This window comes from Nyctereutes procyonoides, unplaced genomic scaffold (genome assembly GCF_905146905.1).
Source record: "Nyctereutes procyonoides isolate TBG_1078 unplaced genomic scaffold, NYPRO_anot_genome, whole genome shotgun sequence".
Classification (NCBI taxonomy): Eukaryota; Metazoa; Chordata; class Mammalia; order Carnivora; family Canidae; genus Nyctereutes; species Nyctereutes procyonoides.
Genome location: NW_026575125.1, coordinates 116,342,509 through 116,353,649, shown reverse-complemented (window position 1 = coordinate 116,353,649; position 11,141 = coordinate 116,342,509). Strand labels below are relative to the sequence as shown.

Below are 11,141 nucleotides of genomic sequence, written 5' to 3'. Positions count from 1 at the left end.
GGTACCTCAGAGGCTCTTAATGATAGAGAAGAAACTGAGGGTTGATGGAGGAAGGTGGGTTGGGGGATGGGGTAGATGGGGGATGGGGATTGATGAGGACACTTGTGATGAGCACTGGGTGTTGTATGTGAGTGATGAGTCACTGAATTCTACTCCAGAAACTAATTTTTTTAAAGATTTATTTATTTATTTACGTTAGACAGAGAGAGAGGCAGAGACACAGGAGGAGGGAGAAGCAGGCTCCATGCAGGGAGCCTGACACGGGACTCGATCCCGGGTCTCCAGGATCGCGCCCTGGGCCAAAGGCAGGCGCTAAACCGCTGAGCCACCCAGGGATCCCCTCCAGAAACTAATATTGCCCATCATGTTAACTAAAATTTAGATTTAAAAAATGTAAAAACAAAAGCCAAAAAAAGAGGAAAATATTGACTCCAGTATTTTTTATTTTTTGGTGCAGCCACTTTATTTGTTTTGAGAAAGAATCTCAAGCAGGCTCCATGCTCAGTGTGGAGCCTGACATGGGACTGGATCTCACGACCCCGAGTTCATGACGTGAGCCGAAATCGTGAGTCATACGCTTAACTGACTGTGCCACCTAGGCACCAACTCCAAAGTAATTTTGTAAATATTATAAACTCATAATGGCAAAAAAGGGCAAAAGAAAAGATCTGCAAGAGAAATGTCAAATGTTGGAAGCTGGAAAGTAGACAGGGAGTGGTAGCTGACTTAGCCAGCCAGAGGAAGCCATCAGAAGGGAGAAACAAGCTGATTTCCACAGAACCCAGAAAGCCTTCAGAATTGGAGATGTTGAGTACCAAGGAAGACAGAGCAATGCATGGGGCTGAAAATAGATTGAAGTGATATCTGATTGTAGTTTTGATCTGCATTTCCCTGATGATGAGTGATATTGAGCATCTTTTCATGTGTCTGTTGGTCATCAGTATGCTTTTATGACTTTGGAAGAATGTCAATTCATGTCTTCTATTTTTGATTGAATTTTTTGTGTGTTTCTTTCTATGCTGAGCTATATCAATGTTTTATGTATTTTAGATATTAACCCCTTATTGTACATATCATTTGCAAATATTTTGTTCCATAGGTTATCTTTTTGTTTTTTTTTTGATGGTTTATTTCACTGTGCAAAGCTTTTTATTTTGGTGTAGTCTGTATAGTTTAATTTTGCTTTTGTTTCCCTTGCCTTCATGCACTATTGGTGGGAATGCAAGCTGGTGCAGCTACTATGGAAAACAGTATAGAGGTTCTCCAAGAAATTAAAAATAGAACTACTATAGGATCCAGTAATTCCACTACTGGGTATTTACCCAAAGAGAATGAGCACTAATTCAAAAAGATATACTCACCTCTACTTTTATAGCAGCATTATTTATAACAGCCAAATTATGGAAACTGCCTAAGTGTCCATCGATAGATGAATGGATATAGAAGATGTGATATATATGTCACATCTTCTTTATCCATACAATGGAATATTATTCAGCCACAAAAAATAAGATTTTTTACAACAACATGGATGGAGCTAGAGAGTATAATGTTAAGTGAAATAAACCAGTCACAGAAAGACAAGTGCCATTTGATCTCATTCATATGTGCAATTTAAGAAACAAAACAAATGAACAAAGAGAATGAAAGACAAACAAAAACAGACTGTTAATGGGGCATCTGGGTAGCTCAGTTGGTGAATCATCAGCCTCTGGCTCCCAGGATCCTGGATTCAAACCTCACAGCACTGGGCTCCCTCCCTGCTCAGAGGGGAGTCTCTCCCTCTGCCCCTCCCCATCCCACAGGTTTTCTCTCTCTCTCTCTCTCTCTCTCTCTATCTCTATCTCTATTTCTCTCATATATAAATAAAATCTTTTAAAAAAATAACAGGCTTTAACTATAGAGGACACACTGATGGCTACCAAAGGAAAGGTTGAGGGGTGAGGGATGAATGAAGCAGGTGAAGGGACTTAAGAATACACTTACCATGATGAGCACTGAGTAATGTATAGAATTGCTGAATCATTATATTGTACACCTGAAACTAATATAACACTGAATGTTAACTATACTTGAATAAAAAATAATAATAAATTTAAAAATAGAAGGGTTAATTAAAAATCTTAAAAGGGGCAGGTCCTCATTTCTATCCCAGGCAGCTTTTACACCTCTACTCAGAAGACAGGAGATTTAATCTCTGGGAAAATGAGAAACACCAGATACTATGAAGAATGGGAGGGAAAACGGACTAGCAAACATACACACTAAGTGGTAATTCTCTCCCTCCCTCAGTCCCCAGAACTCTGGAAGCCAAGACCATCAAGTAACAAACTTACATGCACAGACACACACACACACACACACACACAATGAGAGAGAAAAAATAAAATATTTTTTAACATTAGAGTATCAATATAAGAGGTCTAACATTCAACTAATAAGAGTAACAGAGAAGAGACTAGAGAGAAAAATTTTAAATAAATGATACAATAAAATTTCTCAAAACTAAAAGACATGAGTCTTCATAAAGGACATAAGATTGAAAGGGCTCCACATACCCCCAAGTACCCATCAAAATAAATGAAAACAATACCCACACTGAATATACAGAATCACGAAAGTTCAGAATACTGTGGGTAAGTAGGAGATCCTAAAAGCTTCAAGAAGGGAAAAGTGGATCAAAGACGGATTATCAGTGTGTTAGAAGACTTACCAACTGCAATAATGAGAGCTAGAAGACAATAAGCATGCCTTAAATTTTTTTTAGAGAAAATAATTTCCAACTCAGAATTCTAAATTTAGCAAAGAGTCAATCACATGTGAGGGGAGAATAAAGCTGTTTTCAAAAATATACAGTCCCCCCAAATATGTTAGTCTCATGCTCCCTTTCTCAGTAAGATATTAGAAGATGTGCTCCCCCAAAGTGAAGAATTATGACATAGAAAGAAGGTAACATGGGAACTAGAAAAATGGGAGAGAAAGAGGAAGGAGAGAGCTGGGCAACATGTTTAAAGAAAAATAAGTCCAAATTGGAAAAGGAGAATGAAAAAGTCATTACAGGAAGGGGATTTCCAAACACAAAAAAAAAGAAAGAAGAGGAAACAAACCTGATGTGCTTGGTTACATTAAGGGTCATTTTATAACTCTGGCTAGAAAATTTGGAAGAAAACTTAATCATAGGTGTAGAGAAAACAAAAGCAAATGGACTAAATGAAGCAAGTATTGACTTCAGGAAAAATCAAAAGGCTTGTAATAGAGAAGAAAAAGTAATCATATTTCACTCTGTGATTCAGCTGTGAGCAATGTCTACACAGTCATAATAATGTAAACACTGAACATTTGTTTCATCAAACATTATGATAGAACTACATTGAAGCAGGGGGAAGAGGGAGTTGGGGTGGGCAGCACTACTGCAAAAGAGGTAACTCCTCATCCTGAATGGTAGGACCTTAATAAATAATGTCTAAAATTGAAAAAAAACAAGAAATATTAGCACAAGAATATTGTTTTAAATGTAGGGGATTAATACCGGTTACAACAAAATGTGATCTCTGGAGAATGATGCTTAGGAATGGGGAGGAGGCTGAGGTCTGCTGTTTTTCAATATATTGAAAGTGCTATGACTTGTAATTGCATTGATATATCACTTTGAAAGAACATATTTTTAAAAAACTTAAGGTCCTCCCTCACCTTCCCTACCCTCCAGAGGTCACCAATGTTAACTGTTGAGTATGTATGTTACCAGATGTTTTGCTCCATCTCACACCATATACAACAATTAACTCCAGATGGATCACACACTTAAAAGTCAAAAGCAAAAGTTAAAAACTGAGTAGACAATAGTTTTCTGACCTTGGGGTAGGGAAGAACTTCCTCTTCAACAAGACCCAAACTGCACTGAAAGAAAATTGATAAATTAGGGAAGTCTGTTTGTTAAAAGATATTATAATCAAAACGAGAAGACAAGTCCCAGACTGGGAGAAGATCTTTGTCACGCATAGAAACAACAGCATATCAAAGGTAAAGAACTACAGATCATTAAGAAATGGATAAGCATTGCAATGAAAACGAGCAAAGGACATGAGCAGGCATTTCAAAGGAAAAAGAAATTCTTATAGTTTCTCTCTGTGTCTCTCTGTCTCTGTCTCTATGTCTCTGTGTTTCTCTTCCTATATGTGTGTGTATATATATATGTGTGTGTGTGTGTGTGTGTATGTGTGTGTATGTATATATATATCTCAATATAATCTCTATGTGTATATATATACATATAATCTCTGTATATGTATATAATATACATAATAAATATATACAGAGAGAGAGGGAGAGAAAGAGAGAGAGACAATCTACCTCATTATTGATCAGGAAAATGCAAATCAAGAGAAGCTGGAGCCATTCTCAAATGTCACCTTCTGCATGAGGCCTTCCCTGACCACCCTATTTACAATTCTAGCTCAATATATTCCCCAATTCATACAGCACTTATCACTGTCTAATACACTATCTACTGTACATATTTATTTTGTTTACTTCCAATTTCTTCATCCCTCTTAAATGTCAACTGCAGGAAGGCATGGATTTTTGTCTGGCACAATGCCTGGCACTTGGTAGGCCCTTAATAAATATCTGTTGACTGAGTGGATGAATGGATTTAATAAAACAAGAGCTCACAGGAAACACAACAAATAAAATAGAAAAAATAGTCAGAGGTTTATCGTGAGTAAATTTTCTCTAAATAAAGCAAGAACTGAATCAGCAGATCATAAAAGCATACCACATAGAAAGAAAAAAATGAATACAGAATCATTAACTTGGAGGCACGTCCTGATTAAATGATTTAACTTGAAGTACAAAAAGAGTTCTTCAGATGGTCAAGCAGAAAGAGCAAATCAGCAAAGGGAATAAAAACAGATTTCCCTGTACTTCTCCATAGAAATTAGCTGTGCCAACAGACAGTGGAGCAATGTTCTACAAAGTTCCGAAGGAAAGAAAGTATGGCTCAAGAATATTACACCCAGCCAATTTATTATTCAAAGATGAATGCTATCCACAGTGAGGAAAGACTTGGGGAATTGAGAATTCATTAGCCCTTTTTGAAAGACAAATCCTGCCAACCAAGGGAGAGATCAGAATTTAGAAATAGATAGCTATGAGCAACGAACCCACTAAAATATAAAACTAACTATAGGATCTCCACTAAATGACTGGGGAGTCACAGCCTTGCCGAATAGAATGCATTATAACAATTGACAAAGTAAAGCTGATAGAACCAGCAAAAACGGATGTGGGGGAACAAGAAAATGTAAAGGTCCCAACCTTCTCTTGTGGGAGTCAACTGATAGCAGCTATGGAGACTTTTAAGAAGAAGGAAAAGGGAAGGGACGAGAAGGAGGCAGAGGAGAAGGTAGGGGAGAGGGAAGGAAAAGAAGTTTCCAATCACTTCGCTCTATGGCTAGTAGACCTGGTGGAGAGAAGCAGTTATATCAAGTTCTGCAGTTCCTTTATTTTCCCCCCTGGTTCCTTTTTCATCACTGATATATAAATAAAACCAAATTTCACACTTTTCATTGAAAATAACTTGACTGGTATGATCACAGTATCATAAAATTATTTCTACATACCTTGCTGGCTTCTACCTGGACTTAGGCATAAAGAGATTGTTGGGATGCTGTTCACCAGATGTTCATTGTATTTTTTTTTCTTTTCTGGGTAATGAAACTGTTGGTGGTTTATTTGTTTCTTCATTGTAATTCTTAAATGGCTTCGATTTTATAATATGCATTACCTACTTTATAAAAACAATACAGCCATTACTCTTTTCAAAATATTAGAAATGGAGAAAGGTTCTCCCTTGTGTGTAAACCACCACATACAAAGCTGTTTATCGCTGCATTTTTTATAATAGGGAAAAATGAAAACAACATAAATGTTCATGTTGCGGAAACAGTTACAAAAATGCTATGGTATTTCCAAAAAGAGCTACAATGCAGCAACTTAAAAGAATGAAGTAGAATTACATATGAAAAGATTGCCAGGACAGATAGGTGAAAACAGTAAGTTACAGAATGATGTTTATAGTAAGATGCCATTTGTAGTTCTTTTCCAAACACAAACACCAAAACTCTACATTTCTGTATATGGGTTATTGCAGAGAAAAAGGTCAGAAGAAAGATGCACCAACCAGATAACTGGGATTCACCAGAGAGCAGCCGAGGATGGGGGTGAGTCCAGGAGCCTGGCCTTATCTGGAAAGGATGACATTTTTAAAAGGAGGATTTATCAAGTATTAATTGCATTATTTAAAATCCCTTTATTTTTAAGACAAAATGTTCAGCATGATAGTTTGAAGCTCATGGAAGGGTCAGCTTTGACAGCAGAAGAATCATGCTCTAGTCTAGACCCAGCAGCAAAGAGTCAGAAGAATCTGCCCTCTCTCCCCAAGACGGGAGGAGGCTGAGGAGGTGACTCCTTAATGGAAGGGGAGTCATTTTCCAGTTAACACTGCAAGGCAATGAAGAAAGCCTTCTGGGAAGAGATTGAGAAGGTGGTGGCTTTTGTTTGCAGTGAAATGGGTGTTCTAGAGGGCCTTTGGGAAAAGCTTGGTGGAAAGGGGCTATAGCTGGGAGGAACCAGGGTGAGAATAACAATAATGGGATGGGAATATTGGGTGGGGAAGGGGCTTGTCTGTCCTGAAGGGTCTGAGGATTACAGTGTTGAGAGGTCTGGTTGGAAATGACTGGCCTCAGACATGCCCAGATTGGCTTATGGTCTCACTTACGCCTGACAGCCCCATATTGGCAGTTGAACTGCAAGAAACCTGTTCTTAGATGAGGCTGCCAAGAAATTTGTGGAAGGCTGGCAAGGGCCCTGCTTACCTGGTGAGCGGAGTGGCAGCAAGGCAGTGGCGGTGGTGGCAAAGGCCACTATTTATCCTCTCCTTTTGTATGTAGCGGATGTAATATTTGTTTAAAAAATAAAAATAGCAAAGACATAGTATTTACTATGTACCAGGCACTGTCAAAATGCTCTACACACATATTCAGTCCTCACAACTCTAGGAAGCAGGTTTGTCTCCATTATAGGGTCATGGAAGCTAAGGCACAGTGACGGTAACAGTGACTGGCCCAAGACCCCGTAGCTTGTACGTGACAGAGCTGGGATTCAAAGGCAAGCAGCCTGGCTCTAGTATCTGGGCTCTTAACCAGCACACTAATCATAAAATACCATATTCTAACATTCTGAGATGCCCTTTGTTCATCTCTGAAATTGAGATGCATCTTGCAATCAGTGCAGTTTCATGGTTTAGCTGGCAAAGTTTCCATTTTCTTAAGGACATGCAAAATAACAGTGCTTCTTCAATTCAATGATAGGGAATACTAAAGTGTCGTATTATTCATTCTCCGGAAATCGTGGTACCATGGGACTTCGCACGCATTAGTGCTTCAGGGAGATCTTCAGCACCACTAAGACCCAAGATGGGCTGAATGGAGTGGGGATGGCATGATGAGCACTTGGTGATCCACCTCCCAAGTTTCATTAGGGCACCCTTCCGCAGCACATGCTAGCAAGACACTCAGTGACCAGGCAGGGCAAAGGATGTGGCCACAGTGGCCAGCAGGGATCCAGAGGGCAGCACAGAGACCCCCAGGTGGATCTGAGACCCCGTCTCCCTGGGGATACATAGAGATCTCGCCATGGCCTTCTCCTGCCATATGGCATCTGGCAGCTCTCCATCCCTTTGCCTCCCGGTGGCCTCCTCTCCACTCATCACTAATACGCTGCACTTGAAGGAACCCGCTCCATGCTCCCAGCACATGGTCCTGCCTCCTCAAGCACATGCTAAAATGCCAGACTCTGCCAGGAAGCCCATCACGTCCCTCCTGCCCATAGAATTCAAGCTAAATCCATGGGTGAGAGGTTTCAGGGGCTCAATGCCCTCAGCCCCAGATCTAGTAGGTTCGGGACCAGGAGAAAGCCCTGGGACACTGTCAAACAGGATAGAGAAGTGGAAAACCAGAATACTTTTCAAGTTCTGGCTCAGACATGGTATTATGTGTCAAACTCAGGACGGGGCACAGGCAAAATTAGCCAGAGAATGGAGCTGAGCTGGTAGCTAGGGGAGCCTATCGGGGTCTGAGCAGTTAAAAACTAATACTACCCCCCCAAAAGCTAATACTACCCTTCCCCTGCCTGTGCTCAGAATCAATTGAAAGAGACAAACTTCAGGACCTCTCTGAACCCCAGGGATGTGGCCACCTTTTTCAGGTTTAAGCTAATAGAGACTCATCTCTTTGCCATTTCCCCTTAGCATGCCACATTAGAACTTCCCTAAACCGGGACGCCTGGGGGGGCTCAGTGGTTGAGCATCTGCCTTCGGCCCAGGGTGTGATCCCAGGGTTCTGGGATCGAGTCCCACATTAGGCTTCCTGCAGGGAGCCTTTTTCTCCCTCTGCCTATGTCTCTGCCTTTCTCTCTCTCTCTCTCTCTCATAAATAAATAAATAAATAAATAAATAAATAAATAAATAAATAAATCTTAAGAAAAAAAAAAAAGAGAGAGAACTTTCCTAACCACCAAGAGAACCAAAATCAAAGGAGAAAAATGACAAGCAGCACTAGCCAGTGAAGGTGATCCATGCCCCTAGCCAGAGGAATTGGTCTAGGGATGAACACATGACTGAGCCTGGGCCAGTGAGAGTCTTTAGAGAGAAGTACATCCTAAAAGAGGGCTCTATCTCTGTTAGCACCACAAACTATAAGAACCAACTAACTTTGAGTCATTAGTTATTGTCTACAGAGAAATAAATTGCCTAAAGAGTGAAGTCAAAAATTTGAGAAGAGGGATCCCTGGGTGGCGCAGCGGTTTAGCGCCTGCCTTTGGCCCAGGGCGCGATCCTGGAGACCCGGGATCGAATCCCACGTCGGGCTCCCGGTGCATGGAGCCTGCTTCTCCCTCTGCCTGTGTCTCTGCCTCTCTCTCTCATTCTGTGTGACTATCATAAATAAATAAAATTTTAAAAAAAAATACTAAAAAAAAATTTGAGAAGAAAACAAAGATGGAAGAAAAGAAAGGAGAGGCAAAGGTCTGGAAATATTGAGCTCCTAAAGCCAGTTTAACCCCTGGATTTCCCAGTCTAGTGACTCAATAAATGTCATTTTGTACCCAGGCTAGTTTGAGTTAGATTTCCATCATCTGCGACCTAAATTGTACTGACTCCAGCAATGCATATACATGGGAATCCAGAAGTCTGAGGATCTTCACTTGAGACACCAACGTGGCACAGCTGTCCCCCATTGGTTGCCTATAGGTACTGTCACGAACTGACTTTTTCACCCTCTACTGTCCATTTCTCTATTCATGGCTTCTACGCTCCTGTGGTACATTCTTTCTGATAACCAGTCTCCACGTCTGATTCCATGGCTCCTCTGATCTCTCTTGACCTAATAACCTTTCAACTTCTGTTCCCACTGCTCATGACCTCATCCTTCAGAAGTTTCCAGCTACAAGTTCCTTAGAGGGCTTGATAGGCCAAGCTAATTTTGTGTGTGTGCTGGGCCACAGCATAGGACACCACAAGGCTACACTGAAAGCTCCTTGAAGGCACCTAAGTACTCCATATTTTGTGAGATTGTTTAATAGTAGTATAATTTTATTTTCAGTTTCCACATGTTCATTGCTAGTATATAGAAATACAATCGATATGTGTCTGTTGATCTTGTATCCTGCAACATTACTGAACTCACTTATTAGCTCTAAGAGTTTTTAAAGATATATTCCCTGAGGTTTTCTACATAGAAAATCATGCCATCTTCAAATAAGGACAGTTCTATTTCATAAGGCCAAAATTAGTAGAACTGAAAAAATAAATACATAAATCCATAATTATAGTTAGAGACATCACCCCCTCTCTGTTGGTAATTGATAGGTCATGCAGGCAGAAAATCAGTAGGGATATAGCTGACCTGAACAGCACTATCAATCAATTTGATCTAATTGACACATATAAAATACTCCATGCAGTACCTAGCGCTTGCTTGGGCTTCTGACTCCAAGAAGCATCCGAAGTGTGTAGCTGCTCCAAAGCATTGGATACTGGATAAACTAGACAAAATGTTTGCTCCTGGTCCATACACCAATATTTACAAGCTGAGAGAATGTCTCTTCCTCATCCTTTTCCTGAGGAACAGACTTAAATATGCCCTAAGAGGAGATGAAGTAAAGGCATTCTGCATGCAGTGGTCCTTTGAGATTAATAGCAAGGTCTGGGCTGATATAACCTAGTCTGCTGTTCTTATGGATGTCATCAGCATTGACAAGACCAGAGAGAATTCTCTGTGATCTATGACATCAAAGGTTGCTTTGCCATCCATCATATTATACCTGAGGAGGCCACAATCAAGTTGCGTAAATTGGGAAAGATCTTTGTCGGCACAAAAGGAATCCCTCATCTGCTGACTCATGATGCTCACACCATCCACTACTCTGATTCCTTCATCAAGGTGAGTGACATTTCTGATTGATTTGGAGACTGTTTATGGTGGTGACCAGAGGTGCTAACTTAGGAAAAATAGGCATGATCACCAACAGAGTGACATATCCTGGCTCTTTTGATGTGGTTCATGTGAAAGATGCCAAAGGCAACAGCTTTGCCATCCAGTTCTCCAACATTTTTGTTATTGGCAAAGGCAAATAAACAAAGATTTCCATCCCCTGAGGAAAAGATATCTGTCTCACTATTGCTGAAGAGAGACAAGAGAGTGGCCGCCAAACAGAGCAGTAGGTAAAATAATCTGCAGGTAAAGTGATTGGATGTTTTTTTACTTAATTCAAGATAACATGGCATGAAAATAAAATACTCCATCCAACAACCACAAAATACACAAACTTCTCAAGCTCATGTAGAACATTCAACAACATAGGCCACATTGTGGACCATAAAATATACCTTATAATTTTAAAACAGGAGAAATCATACAAAGTGTGTTTGCATATCACAATGGAATTAAATTAGAAATCAGAAACAGAAAGGTAGTGAGAGGGCTCCTGGATGACTCAGTTGGTAAGCGTCTGCCTTTGGCTCAGGTCATGATCCGGGAGTTCCAGGATGGAGCCCCACATCAGGCTCCCTGCTCAGCAGGAGT

At 40.3% G+C, this 11,141-nt stretch overlaps 1 pseudogene; it reads left to right on the top strand.

Annotated features, from left to right (window-relative positions):
* The first annotated feature begins 10,014 nt into the window (after positions 1–10,014).
* On the top strand, positions 10,015–10,693 carry LOC129518126 (40S ribosomal protein S4, X isoform-like; annotated as a pseudogene).
* Positions 10,694–11,141: the final 448 nt, after the last annotated feature.